Source organism: Leopardus geoffroyi, chromosome B1 (genome assembly GCF_018350155.1).
Source record: "Leopardus geoffroyi isolate Oge1 chromosome B1, O.geoffroyi_Oge1_pat1.0, whole genome shotgun sequence".
Taxonomy (NCBI): Eukaryota; Metazoa; Chordata; class Mammalia; order Carnivora; family Felidae; genus Leopardus; species Leopardus geoffroyi.
The window spans coordinates 40,078,022-40,095,791 of record NC_059327.1 but is presented as its reverse complement, the minus strand read 5'-3'; the positions used below and the strand labels follow the sequence as shown (position 1 = coordinate 40,095,791).

General features: G+C 39.0%; 1 protein-coding gene across 11 annotated transcripts in view; it reads right to left on the bottom strand.

The window, feature by feature from the left end:
• SLC20A2 (solute carrier family 20 member 2) overlaps positions 1-17,770 on the bottom strand; it is a 108,441-nt gene that overhangs the window by 59,926 nt on the left and 30,745 nt on the right. For 2 of the 11 annotated variants that reach the window (XM_045459021.1, XM_045459010.1), the window contains exon 1: positions 15,437-15,847. The exons of 8 other annotated variants lie outside the window; for them this stretch is intronic. The gene's annotated coding sequence lies outside the window, so the exon portion shown is untranslated. Of the gene's footprint in view, positions 1-111; positions 237-15,436; positions 15,848-17,770 lie in introns of those variants that run through there. One more of the 11 variants, XM_045459004.1, reaches the window with a different exon arrangement.

Here is a 17,770-nt window from a genome sequence, read left to right as displayed (position 1 = left end):
AGAGAACATCAGAGTTTGAAAAGTCTTGAGAAGTCATCTGGTCCAATTTTGGTCATTTTGAAGATGTGACTGTCGTAACAAAGTAGAAGTGAGATGGTGGTTCCTACTTACTATGTGGAGGTATTCGAATGAAAGCAGTGTAAAGAGGTGATGCTCCTGGTTGGCATTGATCAGGCCTTCTTAATGACACTAGCTCCTCTTTGGGGAATTGAGATTCCTTGGGGTCTTGGCCTGAGCTGGGGATGGGGAGGCAGGAACAATGGGGAAAGAGGAAAGGGTAAAAAAGAGAACCGGCTACAAGGAGCACTGCAGAGCCATGATCTTTGTCAATTTTCAAGATCAGATGGTATCTTCAAGTCCCATCCAACCCAATTATTCCATATCAACCAGAGACCACAGGACTAGGAAGAGGCAGTGCAGTCTGCAACTATGAACCGCAGGATTGTGCTGTGGGGAGAGGGGGTGGAAATTCCTGACCCTTTCTCGAACAATGCCATCAACGGCCCTCATGAATTTCTGGAACATGCACAAACTTATTTTGCTCCTCGATATAAAGTTTCCACTGCAGATCCTGTGGGCTCAGCGTCTCCAGACCCTGTTTCTTCTGCAGGCCTCATTCCTGCTGTATCCACTCTCCCTCCTGCATTTTTGTCATTCTGACATTTAAGTTTCTTTTTGGCTCATAAAGCATGTGTTATTTAGATGTTTTCCAAAAGCCTTTTGCTCTGTATGAAGGCGTTATAAGAAATCTGTTAAGTAAATATATTTTTAAAAGGATAAAGAGAAATAAAGAGCAACAATAATGAAAAGGAGATAAAAGGAGTTACTACAAGGATGGCTGGGTGGCTCAGGTCACAATATCACAGGTTCCTGGGTTTGAGACCTGCATCAGTCTCTGTACAGACAGTGCAGAGCCTGCTTGGGATTCTCTCTCTCCCTCTGTCCCTCCTCCCCTTAAAATAAATAAATGAATGAATGAATGAATGAATGAATGGTTTACGGTGATTTGGCCTGAAGAAGAGAAGACACAGAAGTTTTTAAAAACTGAAAGACTACCCCAGGAGGTGCAAGCGCCATTTCCTTGGAGACGTTCAAATGGAATTTGAATGACTGTATGAGCAGTTATTTTAAAAAAGCTTTAATGTTTCTATTTTATTTTTTATTTTTTAAAAAGATTTTGGTTTTTTAAATTGTTTTTTTAATGTTTATTTATTTTTGAGAGAAAGAGAGCATGAGCAGGGGAGGTGCAGAGAGAGAGGGAAACACAGAATCGGAAGCAGGTTCCAGGCTCCAAGCTGTCAGCACAGAGCCCAACACCAGGCTCGAACCCACCAACCGTGAGATCATGACCTGAGCCAAAGTTAGATGCTCAACTAACTGACTGAGCCAAACAGGCACCCTTGTTTTTAAGTAATACTTACACCCAACGTGGGGCTCGAACCCACAATTCCAAGATCAAGAGTCACATGCTCCATTGACTGAGCCAGCTGAGCACCCCAGTTGTTTCTATTTCAAATTTCATGATTCCACAAAGTTACTATAATGAAATACATATTGGCCACTCTATCAAATTTGGAGATATGGCAAACAGTCTTTCATTGTAGTAAGACTGCCCTTGGAGAGGAAGACAAAATTTATAACTGAATGGCTTGTTGCACACTGCAGTGTGCTCCCATCAGAAATGTGGAATTAGAGGCGCCTGGGGTGGTTCAGTCGGTTTTTTCACAGTTCATGAGTTCAAGCCCGGCATCAGGTGAGCTCGCGCCCCGCTTCAGGTGAGCGTGAGTCCTGCATCAGGTGAGCACGAACCGAACCGGCTCAGGGCTCTGCACTCTCCCTCTCTCTCTCTGCCCCTTGCTCACTAGTGCTTTCTCTTTCTCTCTCAAAAAATAATTTGAAAAAAAAAAGAAACGTGAAAGCTGCTAAGAGTTTCTTTGTTTTTGTTTTTTTAAGGATTATGACCCCCTTGCTGGAGTGTTGCAGATACGATACTGCTTGAAAGCAAGGGACAAGGATAGCTGAGCTTTATACATATACTCCTGTCCTAAGACGGAAATGGCTTCGAACCATTTTTTTCCCTTTCTGTGTACACTGTAGATGGATTCCCCTCAGTTACTCTACATAATTTTTTCTCCAGTCATAACTGAAGGTAGAATCATTCTCATGAATAAATCACTTAACATCACTCCTATCAAATGGCAAACCTAGGCGTACTGTTCCAGTTCTGTGCCCTGAAGTGTTGGGCTGTCTGGCTAAGCTCTAGGAGCTGTATTAAGGAAATACTTTCCCTTCAGCTACAGTTTAAAATGGGACTATGTATGGGTATCCTGGTTCCTACATATTTATTTGCTAATTTTGTTCTGATTATAGAAGCTCAACAGAAATATGAGTGGTACTTATAAAAACATTGATTCCTGATACTACTACACATTCTTTCTATTAATAGAACATTAACATAAATAGAAGAGTGGATAGATGGAGATTATTATCTCAACTATTTTCCATGCTCAACTTACAGCTCCATAGCTCTTATTTTCATTCCAGAGGTTCTTAAGCAATAGTTCTTAGGCAGCAGAAAAAGCAAGAGGGAACAAATAATTATTAAGTTGATTCAGACTTTTCCTTTTTGCAATTCAAAAACTGGTTGGTTCAGGCCTGAAAGTTGGTTCAGGCCTCTGAAGTGCTTTATCAGAAGTCTGCAAACTTAATTCAATTCCACCCAAATTCACAGTGTAAACAGTCTAAACAAGGCAGTAAGTCTAAAACATTGTTCGTCTGGGCAGGAAGTCAGGTGAAAATTTAGCAGTTCCTCCTATCTCTCATTGAGACAACTGAAATTGAAATCTTTCTACTAACTTAAGAAACCGTAAGCATTTGCTTGCTATCACCCTCAAAGAATGATGGAAATAGTAATTTAAAAATATGAGTGAGATAAGACAGTTTATAAGATTTCTTTGAATATTATTTCCTGATTCTGAGTGTGCTCCTGGCACTCAACTCCTTGGTGGATGCTTGAGATAAACTTTCTTGGGCAAGTCACTGACTCCCTTTGGCTCAGTTTTTCCTTTAGAAAACTTGAGGCTAGGGAGGATGCTTTGATGTGAACACAGAGCTTTACTACAGTAACTAGAAAGCAACCAGATATAAGCTGCTCTTTAGTGATGTTTGAAATCAGTTATAAGAAGCAGAAATATATAATTATACAGTCTTTTATCATTACCTACTTAATTACCTTTACTGGAGCTCACGTGTGTGTGTGTGTGTGTGTGTGTGTGTGTGTGTGTGTGTCTTCATATTACTGTCAAGTGTCACTTCCTTTAGTATTTCTTGTTAAGGCAGAACTGCTAGCAATGGATTCTGTTTTCAGTTACTTGGGATACAAATGTTATTATTTTGCCTTTACTTCTGAAAGATAGTTTTGCAGGGCAGAGGATTCTTTTAACACTTTAATGTGCCCTCTTAACTGCCTTCTGGCCCCCACTGTTTCTCATAAGAAATCAGGTGTTAATATTAGTGAAGTTCCCTTATAATTGAGTTTTTCCTTTCTTGCTGCTATCCACATCACCTTTTTGTCTTTCAAAATTTTGATTACATGTCTGGGTGTGGATCTCTTAATGCTTATCCAAATTAGAGTCTGCTAAGCATCTTGAATGTGTACATTAGTGTATTTCATCCACCTGTAAGGCTGTAAATCATGACTTCTTTGAATATTTTTCTACCCCTTTTTCTCTCTCTCTTCTACTTCTGATACTTCAATTGGCACACTTAATAGTGACCTATATTCTTCTGAGATTCTGTTCATTCTTTTTCATTCTTTTGTTCTGTTCTTCAGACTGCATTATCTCCATGGCTCTCTCTTCAATTTGCAGATTCTTTCTTCTGACAACTCAAATCTACTGTTGATCCCTCTGGTGAGTTTCTCCTTTTATTATACTTTTCAATTCCAGAATTTCCATGTTTAAAACATTTTTTTTTAATTGTGGTAAAATAAACATAAAACTTACCATTTAACTACTTTTAAGTGTACTGTGGCATTAAGTACATTTGCATTGTTATGCAAACATCACCACAAAACTCTTTTCATCTTACAAAACTGAAACTCTGTACCTATTAAAGAATAATTTCCCATTCCCTCTCACCCCAATTCTTGGCAACCACCATTCTACTTTCTGTCTCTATGAGTCTGACTATTTTAAGTACATCCATATAAGTGAGACCATACAGTGTGTTTTTGTGACTGCCCTATTTTACTTAGCATAGTGTCTTCAAAGTTCATCTACACTGTAGCATGTTCAGAATTTCTTTCCTTTTTAAGGCTGAATAATATTCCATTGTACATATAAACCACATTTTTTTTTACTCATCCACTGATGGACATTTCAGTTACTTCCACTTTTTGGATACTGTGAATAATGCTATCAAAAAAAAGGTGTACAAATTTCTCTCCAAGTCTCTGTTTTCAATTCTTTTGGGTGTATATCCAGAAGCAAAATTGCCAGGTGAGGTGGTAATTCTGTTTTTAACTCTTTGAGAAACTACTGTACTGCTTTGCACAGCAGCCACACCATTTTATATTCCCACCAACAAGGTACAAACGTTCCAATTTCTCCACATCCTCACTAATGCTTGTTTTTTGTTTTGTTTTGTTTTTTATATATAGTAGCCATTCTAACTGGTGTGAGGTGATATCTCACGGTGGTTTCGATTTGCATTTCGATAATGATTAGTGATGATGAGCATCTTTTCACTGGCTTTTTGGCCATTTGTAGGTCTTCTTTAGTGAAATATCTACTTCAAGTCCTCTGCACATTTTTTGGTTTTTTGTTTCTTTGGTTGGTTTTTTTGGTTTTGTTTTGTTTTGTTTTTTGATGTTGAATTGTAGGAATTCTTTATATATTCTGGATACTAACCCCTTATTAGATATATGATTTATAGATTTTTTTTCTCCCATTCCAAAGGTTGCCTTTTCACTCTATTGATTGTGTCCTTTGTTGTGCGGAAGCTTTTAATTTTGATGTAGTCCAATTTATCTATTTTTACCTTTGTTGTTTGTGCTTCTGGTATCATGTCTGCATTTTCTATCGCTTTAAAAAGAGTCACTATTTGGTGATTCACTGCCACCATACCTTCATTTTTTTCTTTAAAAATGGTTTCTTTTAGGGGCGCCTGTGTGGCTCAGTTGGTTAAGGTGATAACTTTGGCTCAAGTCATGATCTCACACTTTACAGAGTTCAAGCCCCGCATCGGGCTCTGTGCTGACAGCTTGGACCCTGGAGCCTGCTTTGGATTCTGTGTCTCCCTCTCTCTCTGCCCCTCCCCCACTCATGCTCTGTCGTTCTCTCCCCAAAATAAATGAACATTAAAAAAAATGTTTTAAATGGTTTCTTTTAATCTTTGAGTATTTATAATAGCTACTTTGAAGTCTTTGTTTTGCTCAGTGTATGGGCCCCTCAAAAGCAGTGTCAATTGTCTAGTTTATTTCTCCTGTGTATGTCACAATTTCTAATTTCTTTACATGTCTCATAAATTTTTATTTAAAACTAGACATATTATAGATATGTTATATATCTATAACTGTACATAACATAGCAACTCTGGTTACTGATGTTCCCAGACCTTAGAGGTTTTGTTACTGATATTTGTTTGCTTGTTTATTTGGCTGATCTAATTCTGTGAAGTCTACTTTCCACGGAGTATAGCTGTTGATTTCCCTGCTCAGATTTTTCCTCCTTGTTTTTATATTTTAGTCTGGCTTCTGAAGAATGACCCATAAGCCACTTAACTGATCAAAGGTTGTGCTTAAGCCCCCTTAACTATGGCTTTTCACCCTTTACTATGGCTGGTGTGGAACTTAGAGACTACTTTCATAGTTCAGGGAGTTAAGGGATGGGGGGAAGGTCTAAATACAAAGGGGTGGCACAAAGACAACCTCTGGGGAGTTTTAATTTTTATTTATCCTGTCTGTGCTGATGGTCACAAAATCCTCAGCATGTGTAAACACTCACAGAACTATAGTGTCATCAGATTCATAATTTTATAGTAAAATGAATGTTACTATATATAATTTTTGTTGAAGTGGCCATGATTTGCCTTTAAAAAAATTACTTCTGGGGTGCCTGGGTGGCTCAGTTGGTTAAACGTCTGACTCTGGACTTCAGCTCAGGTCATGATCTCATGGTTTGTGGGATTAGGCCCCACGTTGGGCTCTGTGCTGACAGCATGGAACCTGCTTGGGATTCTCTCTCCCTCACTCTGTCCCTCCTGTGTGCATGTGCACTCCCTCTCAAAATGAAAGAAAGAAAGAAAGAAAGAAAGAAAGTTCTATATCTGTGTTGCTCTTACATAGTTGGATCCAATTTGATCATTTGAGTTCTTAGAAGTTTGCTGCTTAATATTTAATGGGGAGACAGAAAAAAAAATCTTTCTCATTATATCATTACCAATTGAGGGTAATTTTCCCTTAAAATGCAATAAAAATTAAACTTTAAAAAACGTATCATTGTAATACGTAATAGTATGACAATGTCAAGTTTTTATACCTGATCAAACGAAGCTTTTCTGGATTAAGCTGTTAAATCATTTTTCTTCAAATAAAAATTCTGGATTATTTAACTGTTACTGACAAGTCTCACAGAGCCTGAAGACACTCAAGGAAAAACCAAACAAACGTGAACAGAAGTAGAGATCGTGAAAATCAGGACTGACAGCAAAAGGTGCTTGGCTGGACACTCCTCCACCCTCTAGGTCCTTAGGGATACCGAACTCTGCACAGTAGGCTGAGGCAGAAAGTGACAGAACCTCCCAACAATTCTCTCTTCCTGCACCAGCCACCACTTTAATTTCAAGTCAAGTCTAAAGCAATCACTTTCTTTCTGAAACCTTTGTAACAATACATGAGCCCCCCACCGCCTCACTATGCTAAGCACATTCATATCCCCTTATTTTCACTTTTAGTCTGTAAAAAAGGCAAAAACAAACAAAACCAAGAAATGAATGAACAAATAAAAAAATAAAAAGGAAGACAATAAACTCAGTCCAAATCTTTAAGCTGAGCTCCATTCTCCTCTTGCTCTTACAAAACCCCCCTTTCTCTTGACAGCAACCACAGTTTGTTTGTTTTTTTTACCTTTTCTAATTTAGTCTATAGTCTCAGAATATAGTCTAGACATATTTTTATCCACTCTATCATTTTAAGAAAATGTTCTCTTTCTTCCTTTGAGCCACTCAACTTGAAAAGCATTCTATTAATCAAACTGTAGCCACCTATTTTACTCCATCTTGATAGGGCACGTGGCATTTCATTTTTTTAATGAAAAAAAATTAAAAGTTTATTTATTTTGAGGGAGAGAGAAAGAGAGAGCATGAGCAAGTGAGAGGAGGGCAGAGAGAGAGGAAGAGAGACAGAGAGAATCCCAAGCAGGCTCCATGCTGTCGGCACAGAGCCCAACACAGGGCTCAAACTCACAAACCATGAGATCATGACCTGAGCTCAAATCAAGAGTCAGACGCTTAACCAACTGAATCATCCAGGTGCCCCGTGGCACGTGGCACACCATATATCTGTGCTGACATTGTGTGCAGGAGGGCTGTGACTCATCAGAGTTGAAATCACTTGGCAGCTAAGGCATGCTGATGTGGCTGGCTATCACAAATCTCACTGGAACAGTACTCTATCCATTGCATTTCTGACTCTTTGGGTTAAGTAGCTCACTGACATCTCTTTCTCCCCTCCCCGACCCAGAAAAAATGATGATAAACCCATGTGGGATATGTCTTTACTTCCCCAAAGAGGCAACAGTGCAGAGAGGAATTACATGATTATTCCTACCTTACAATTGCAGGAGAAAGAGACAAGATGATAAAGAAATATAAGAGAGGATGAACAGGAAAGCACTCCTTATAAGGATCAAAAATGGTAAGAAAGAAACTTGAAAAACCAGCTTTCTTAGTTATAAGTATTCCAGGAAAACACTCTTCTATGAGTAACAAAGGTCCTCCAACAAAGGCTAGGCCAAAACATGGTATACTACATACATGCTACTAAATTCCTTTTGGTTTCTCAAGGCACCGTGGCTTTAAATTAAGTTTAAGGTTCTGTTGACAGTGGATTCAATTTAGTTTCAATCTAAACCTCTGTCCCCAAGTAAACCTGGTGACAGATTCTACTCATTTAGGCCCAAACTTAGGAATATACTTTAAAGAGAGACTCTTTAAGTAACTATCAAAAGTACTTATTCTCACATGTTACCACACAAAAATGGGTTGAAAGGGAGGCCTACTGTTTTTGCTCACGATTTTCTTACATCAACTGCCACCAGGACCAAATAGTTACCCGAAATAACCTTCTGATTAAGGCCACAAGAACATCCTAGCAGCATTTGGCAGAAAGAATTGAGAAGGCCAGTACTCTCCTAAAGTGCTATCACTTTTAATAAACACTGGTGAGATACACTTTGATACTACAAAGATAAGTGCTCTGGAAATACGAGCTAGATGACTTATTCTTTCCATCATCCCTTGTAACTGTCACTCAAAATATTATCTTTTATAATGGTTTTATAATTCACTACTTTATATTGAAGACCAAGAATGATGGTCCCTTACAAAATTTAAATGAATAATCCTAACACAAAGTATTATTTCAATGACTTAAAAATGTTGGGTTCCCCAGCTCCCATCCTTTATATAATACTGAACCTGAGATCCTACTCAATTTGAGGTCATATTAGAGCTCACCGAACATCCACAGCCATAAGCAGTGAAAGCAAACCCTTGCTGAATACCTGTTACCCTGAAGAATTAACAAAACTAACCTTTATCAATAACTGCCACGCATCACTTTGTATGGGCCTCTTCCCAAGAGCCAAGATCTCAAGTCTCTGCCTTAAAAATAAGTCAAAATCTCCCATTGTAAAAATAATACACACTCATATAAAAAAAAAACCTGGTACGTACACAAGAAAGTAAAGCAAGGAAAAGTGCTCTTTGCTCACCACTGAAAAATAACCACTGTTTTGTGTACATTCTGATGTACTACTAGTTTTATTCATCAAAGTATGCATTACTTACGTAAGCCACTGGGAGGCCACTGCCAAATTAAATAAAAAAGTCAAAATCAAAATGAATTATAACAGCCCTGTTTTGAAAAGAAAGTTTTTCATTATTACATAATGCATGCTCATTAGAAAAAAAAAAGAAAACAAAAAACCTATAGGTAGCCAAAGAGAAGAGGGAAGACATCACACATCAGCTAATCTCCTTGAGATAACTATTGCTTACATCTGATGCAAAGCATTCGTTTTTCATGTACATATAAGTACCTTCCTTTTTTTTTTCTTTAACTTTTGAGAGAGAGAGAGAAAGAGAGAGAGGGAGGGAGAAAGAGGATCCCAAGCAGGCTCCATGCTCAGTGAGGAGCCTGATGTGGGACTTGATCCTATGACTTGGGATCATAACCTGAGCTGAAAGCAAGAGCTGGACACTCAACTGACTGAGCCATCCAGGAGCCCCTGTGCCTTCCTTTCAAAAAAGAAAATGAAGCCATTAGCCATTAAAAAAATTGCCTTCCATGTAGAAAACGGTTATACATATGTATTTTGTAACCTGCAAGTTTCACTTGTAATAGATAGAACGCCATCACTTTTAAATGGCTGCAGAGAGTTGCATTACATGGTAACACCATATATGATCTAACTAGTACCTTATCAGGTTGTTTCTGGGGATGTTTCTTTGAAGCATTAGGTCAGTAATTCTTCAGTAGTCTATAATAAGCAAAGGGGTTGTTCCTCCTCCTTTTTCATCAAGTTTAATTTTTTTTCGACTGAACAATGAGAAAAGGTTTAGCCCAAACCACTTACCCACTCTCGTTTTTAATCAAACATATGTGGACTAGGTATAAGATTGCTTTTAGAAACAAAACTATTTTTGCCAAAGTGAAATACTAAAGGGAATGACTATTAAGCAAATTCTCTTTGTAGAGAAATGAAAATAGCCTTTTGCCTGCTATCAATAAGAATGGTCCAAATGGACCAATCGTTTGAACTTTCTCTTGGATTTATAGTTATTGAGAGTTCGCTGGTTTTAAAGAAAATATTTTATATTCAGACTAACTCAGAATGTTAAAAATCAGCTGTCTCTGTCCTCTGCATTGGTGAGACATAGCTATCTTATCAGTGTGCAACTAACACATTCGGTGGGCTTCATATACTCCGTAAACAGACACAGGTGTAGAAATAGCAGTGCCTGCAGCTTAATGTCTAAGAGCTCAGTTTTTTCAAACACAACCCGGTCTGAAGGTTGTGCAACACTGGTATATACACTTGCTACCTTTACCCCCTGTCTCCCATTACACAGCAAACTGAAGTTCGAGCCAGACGCCCTCACTTGTCATTTCTCACTTCAAGGATCTTTTAATACTCTGCAAATATGTAATTAACTATAGCCATAAAAGCCAAGGGTTCTACCTATCCCATTTTTAAGGGCTAAAATATTAGAGCCATGGTGCCCTGGCCAAGATAAAGCATGTCTTCTTTGGAGACAGCAGTGTGCCACTTGTGTGACAATTTTTAAACAGCACTGGCAAAACATGTCCTCAGAAAACCCTTTCTTCGTTATGATCACAAAAAGCTTTTATTGTACTAAATGCTATACAAAGTATAACAAATAGACACACTCTCAGTAGTTTGTGTTTTCAACCCAAGAAAATTCCATCAGGCAAAAGCACAACGAGGTGTGTGGCGGGTGGTGAGTAGAGGGACTCACAGGAGGAGTAACTATTTTGATTGGGAAGGGTAAGAACCACCACCTTCCTAACTCTAGATAATTTATTACACTGAAGAAGGCAGAGCACCTGTGGCCTTGACCATTTCAACTGAGCAATTAACCACTTAATTTCATTAAGTGCCAGCATGTGTACCATTGTTTGCTGCAGATAGGTCACTATCCTTCACCTCTAGCAGACAGCCTCCAAGCTGACCACATCGGTGCTTACATTTTCTTTAGGTCCTCGCTCTGCCCCTACATCTAGGGTGTCACATGGAATTCCCCATGGCAGGGACGGGGAAGGACATTCCTGCAGGTGATACAACAGCACACCAACAAAGCTCTCCTGTGGGAGTGACAGAGTTGGGAAAATGGGGTAGTCAAACTTCCCCTACTGCCACCTATCTTCTGACATAGGCTTCATGAAGAAAGCGACCAATCTAGCCAGCAGTCTGTGACACAAAATGATCAATCACCAGCTAACATCAAGAGGCTCCTTGTTTTGACCTCTGCCCAAATTCCCCTTCTGGTGGCTGTGTAAAAGTCACATGGGGAAGAGGGAGTCCACTGAATAACACTGTGATATAATCTGATAGCACATTACTATCACATTTTCTCATTTGCTTCTCATTTGAAATGGGCACTGTCTTAACTACTGAGTTCAGAAAAGTAATTGCAAAATTTTCCTGGTTAATTATTAATCTTCTCTAAGTGACAGAGGAACTCCAGAGCAAAGTCAGGGCTAGAAGGGACTTTGAGAGGTCACTTATCTCCAGACTTTAGAGAGAATATTGAAAACATCACAAATACAAATCCATTTTTAGATAACTTCCAAATAAAGGTTTACATTTTCCAGGGTTCAAATTCCCCATTTTATAAAACCCTTCTTTATATCTCATCTAGTAGTCCGCCAACCTTAGTGTGCATCAGAATCACTTATGGGGCTTGTCAAAATGCAGATTGCTGGGCCACATCTCCCCAGGTTCTGAATCAACAGATCTTGGATGAGACCTGAGAAGGTGCATTTCTCACAAGTTCCCACGTGGTGCTGATGCTCAAGGTGCCGGGACTGCAGTGTGAGGGACCATGGTTCTAACCTAACCTTTGTTGGACTGAACTCTTATATTCTCAATGGAAATACATACTAGTTGGTCAACAGTCCTTGGTTCTGAGGCATCTACTTACTTGCATAACAATTCAAGAGTCCCCTGGGCATTTTTTCCCCTCCAGGCTAAATAAGAGAAGTTCCCTAACATCATATTATAGATATCAGTTTTCAACCCTTTAATCATTTTGTGGCGTTCTTGGTTGAGCCTTCTCCAAGTCTCTTTTAGTTGTGGAGCCATGAACTAGACCCAGAACCTTAGTCAGAGAGACTGGCTGAGGTTGCATATGAGGGGAAAAATGACTCACAGATTCATACAGTATATTCCTATTTATTAATCTCCAATACCCGAAGCTTGCCTTATTAGCTCCCTTCTGATTCATGTTCTCTGACTCTTTTATGAGCTGCAGTAATGCTTAGGTGACCTTCGTAATGCCTTTCTTCTGAGAAGCTCAAAGCATTTCTCTAATTCAACAGTTGACTCAACATCCTAAACCAGTGTAGGGTTTTAAGGAACCAGATCTAGTGCACATCAGTTCAGGAGGAGAGAGAAAATCTGGAATGCCAGGTGAGATTTCTATACAAATCTCATTATACTGGGAAAGATGCTTCTTACTTTTATTGGACTTTATGAGACACCAGAAGTTTACGCCCTCCATATAACAACCATTCCAGGTGCAGGGAAACTAGTGAACCTCCTCCCTTTGTGGAGAATTGTAACAGGGAACTGGCGCTGAGGATCTGGTTGCAGGGCTCAGTCCATCTCCATCACTTCCCTAGCTGCTGGAAGAGAAAGGGAAGGAGCACCCCTGGGCGCACAGCAGTTTGTCCTGTTTGGCAAAAGCCCAGATGAACTGAAAGCTATCCTGTGAGCTGACCCCAACTCTCCCCACTCCATTTTGTTTTCCTTTTCTTCCCTTTCACACTATTTTTTCTGCCAGTTTACTTAGTGCGTTATGTCGGGGGCCCAGTCTCTGTCTATTGCCTAATTTTAGCACGTGAGTTCTTTGCGAGAAGGAACTATGCAGTCTTTGTGCATTGTATGTGTTCTGGGGGTGCTTAATACATGCTAAATAATAACAGCAGTCCCAGTATTTCCAGGAGAAGTCAGAATTCCAGCAGAGGGTCCAATCCTATTACCATCTACTTACATACAAGACAAGCAGAGCTCAAGGCATTCCTGTGCACACTGATCCTTTCATATGAGACAAAACCGTTGAAATTCAATATAACAAAGCCTATTGCTACATAATTTCCTTTTGAAAGAGCACAAGCTAGAGATGTGATCACTGCGCACTTGCATCCAGCTCCAAGCCAAAAGGCAACCTGTTAGATAATGTAAGTTCCCATATAACCACACAGACAAGTTATCTATTAAATAAACCCTCAAGTGGATGAAGAGAACCCCCAAAAAGATTCTTCGTTGCTTCCCTAAAAACTCCCTGAAAGCTTCGGAGCAGAAGGCTAATTCTCTAGGAATAAAGAGTAAAATAAACCTACTGCAGTCAGGAGCTACTCTGTCAGAGCCTCTGGGTCTGTAACTATTTTAAGAGGCAGAGGGCTAGGAGGAAAAGGCAGGCTGCCAGGCAAAGCGGTTTAAACAGGACTGGAGGACAGACACACACAGTCAACCGCAGGGAGGGCAACCATGATGGAAGGTACAGGTGTGCACAGCACAGGCGTGGAACCGTGGGCTGCTGGGCTCTTTCCACAGGCCCCAAAGCTGCCCTGCTGCTCAGCATCTGGACCCCCATTTGTGACCATGAGCTGAGCTCACTGTGATCTGTCATGCTCAAGGTCATAACTAGTCAACAGAGACTTTACTAACGAGGGAACAATAACCGGTATCACTTCATCAGGCACACAAGATAAGAAGGAGTGAAGGGAATCACCACCCCAGCAAACAGAACAAATTCCCACACTGACGCTTACATCATTAAAATGATCTTCCCTTTCATTCACCTGTATCACTCTCTCACAGCACATAAATCATTAAAACGGGACACTCTCAAAGTGTTTATGAGCATTTTAGCAACTCCTCCTAGAAGAACACAAGCTTCCTCTAGTAAAAATACCTATGGAAACTTCTGTTAAATTTTAAAAATGGATACATTTTGAACAGCTTTTCTTTTTCACAGGACTGAGCTACAACTGAGGGAATGAATAACAGCTTGAAAACGATCTAGGATCCGACTACAATGCACCTTTAAAAACACTCCGCGGACATTCAGATGGCGCCTTATTAACAATTAAAAGTAAGAATAAGAGTGGTGACTTTCTTGCAATGAAAGTATGTATTATGAAGCAAATACTGTAACAAAGTCCTTTTTACTATTAAAGACGGTATTAGACTTTTCTATTATAATTACAATGAATCTGGACTGCAAATTTCTCTTCTGCTCAACAAAAAAACTTAAGTTTTAATAGGAGTTTCTTTCTAAAAATAGCTCAAGAACGCAGTTCTGTTTTTCCTTCTTACATTCTTTTCCTACTAAATGTACCACTGAAACACTTCCTTTCATTGTTGACACCTTAGGTCATTTGGATTTAAAATCAGACAATATATAATAACAAAGAAGTGTTTGAATAAAGCTTTCAAAATGGAAAATGGCATTTGAGGGAATGCCTCCCTCCTCGCTCACACAGATGACATGGGCACAGATGCCTGGTGAGGAGCTACCACGGCACCTACTAGAACTGCTTCATTAAAGTCAATATTCCTAGAGGGGATAGAATTTATTTGTTAATTGGTTAAAAAAATGTCCAGCCTGGTTCTCTGTTATAAGCATGTTATTTGGCATGAAGTTAGTGTACGCTGAATTAAAACACACCTCAAACTAAGCAAGGTGATGCAGATTTAATTAAAAATATTTGATATTAAAATCTTTAGTTTTCTTCAGTCTAAATTTAAGTTGGCAATGACTTGTTAAATTAAGAGCAGTTAAGATTAAAGAATTTCATGACTTTGGTTAATTGTGGTAATTAACTCAATCTTCCAGAGGATGCTTTCAATTACTTTGTAAAGCCTTCATCCTAAATTTGTTTAAGTGCTTCTCTTTAGAGGTATATGGGTCTATTTTTAAACACGAAATCTTTCTTAAAAAAAAAAAAATAAAACTGTCCATCTGTACATTTTACACAATTACATATGACACTCCCATTATTTCTGCATATAAATTGTAACTCACAGTAAGTACAACAGGAATCTACTTTTAACTTTTTTTTTTTTCCTGAGAGTTAGGTTACCATAGAAATAAAGCTCAATGAGACAACCATTCCATTAATCAAATATTTTAACAGATAAAATAAGGAATAATCTACAGACTGCTTCTGCAAAGATAAAAACAGTAAAAATCAAATACTTTCTCTTGGGAAAACCAAATGAGGTAAGTTTCTTGCAGTAGGATACACGGTAAAGAAAAACCTTTGCCACCATTCTTAGAATCCCCTGAAGTAGCCACCCCAAAGTTTCCAGTTTTCCCAAGAGATAAAGTTACTATGATAGCAACATTAGGAAGATTTAAGGAGAGAAGAACAAAGAGAAATCTTAAAAACCCAGCCACTACTTACAAGCACTTTCAAAGGAAATCTGAGCCGCAATTCTTCAGAAGACTGTTCTCCCGACCATGAACACAATCTGAAGTCTAAAATAGATATCCTATCACCTTAGGCCGAGAAGTCACATTTCAGCTTACTAACTTCTACTTGGGTAAACAGTTTTACAACTCCTAGAACAAACCCCAGCTAAAATTAACCGCACCGGCGCAGCAGGCAGGAACTCGCTGATTTGCATCATGTGTGCTGGGATTTATTCACTAGGACAACATCGGTGTCCTCTTAATGGGAAATTTGGCCAAGGGGCGTGCTCTGCTGAACAATACATAGCATCATGATTATGCTAATTACTGAATTCAGTCCAATAATACTAACTTCTTTTAAGTTGTTTTCGCAAGTACTGACAAAGAAAGAGTAAGCTCTTTTTCACAACAGGCGCTCACTTGATTTTTCAAGCACATTCAAATCAAACAAAACTTTGGCAACAAGGTGGCAGTGCTGTATGCTCCTCACAAGGAAAAGCAAAGTAAAAGGACGTTTTGTCAGATTCTTTACACAGTGTGATTAGATGTGGTACCATGTGAAATTGAACGGGAATCAAATATACAAACTAGTAAGTTTAACAAGTACTCTTCAATGAAAGCTTTTTTCTTGATATAAAACGAACCAATGTCATTCACTTGCTTTCTAGCTTTGTCTTCTGCACTTCCAAGGAGTTGCTATTAGGACACAGGTTCACTAATAAATTACAAGTGAGGACAAACATCTCAAACATTTGCAAAAGGCATAGTCCTTGGCAAGAAACATTCTGAAGTGCATTTAACTGCGTGGCTAGCTGGAACTGGTAAACTGTCCTCTATAGATGACAGACCATCTATAAATCACGTTGACACTCAAGTTAACAGCTGAAGACCCCAAGCACACATCTGATAGTCAAAAGAAAACGAGAAATAGCACAGAATTTCTTTTAAAATATATATACTTCCAAATATATATATGTACTTCCTTAATAAGTACAACTTATTATCAAAGCCACAGAATTGCATAACATCTATTCAAGATGGTTTCGATTAGTTTTAAACATTTGAGTTCTGGTGACATACTCTGGTCTTACTGGACACTTTATGAAAGATCTCAAAACACATTACAAACCTCAAATCCCCAAACACATCAGGGAGATATTATTACCACCCCCCCCCCCTTTTTTTTAAACACATGGGTAAAACAGGGAAATTCAATGACTTGTCCAAGGCTTCATTCTGAATCAACACTGGATCATTCCATCGCCCTCCTAACCTCTGTATGACATATACGTCTTCCATATTAACCATTTAACTATAATCCTATAGATCTTTTCTAAGCTGTTTTTCTGATTTTAAAATGTTAGTTTAAGAATGCAAGAGATTTAAACAAAAAAAAAAAAGAAGAGGAAGAATGCAAGAGATTTAAAAAAAAAAAAAAAGAAGAGGAAGAATGTAAGAGATTTATTCTACTTAACTCCCAAATTCCAGGTCTGTGCTACAGGGTTTCACTCCTTGACTCTCTGTCACAGGTAGGTATCCTATTACATGGATCTTTAAGACAGGACTATGCTCTTATGAAGCACCATCCACCTATGGCACAAACACCCAAAGTGGTAAACAGGTTGATTCCCATTGGCATGAGCTGGTAACCACCAGCACAAACCTCCTCCAAGTTGTTTACAAAAACTGCGAGCTGCAGGTCTGGGATGCCACCCCCAACGCCCAATGGTAAGCAGGACTCGCTAAAACCCTTGCAAGATGGTAGCTAGAGGTACACTCACCACTACCCCAACCCAAAGTCACTGGAGGTAAGCATTTCCCACTCTACGCCAAAAGGAAAGAAGTTGGCACTATCAAAGATGACTAGCCCTAATCAATACAATTAACTCTTAGCGATCGACAGCAAACTCACTCCAGAATTCTTAATGCCAAAAGAAGATGTTGTGAGGCTATTTTTGACACAATCATCCTTATCCTGTTATCATAGTTTGGAAAAAGAGTTTTTTTTTTTTTTTTTTTTTTAATGTTTATTTATTCTTGAGAGAGAGAAATAGAGTATGAGCAAGGGAAGGGCAGAGAGAGGGAGACACAGAACTTGAAGCAGGCTCCAAGCTCTGAGCTGTCAGTACAGAGCCCGTCACAGGACCTGAACCCATGAACCATGAGATCATGACCTGAGCTGAAGTCCGACGTTCAACCAACTAAGCCACTCAGGCACCCCTGGAAAAAGAGTTTCTAAGCTAAAACACATTCCTTCCCTAAACCAGAAAGAAAAAGCAAATACACCAACTTTATTTAGGCACTGGAGTTTGCATTGCGGAAGAAC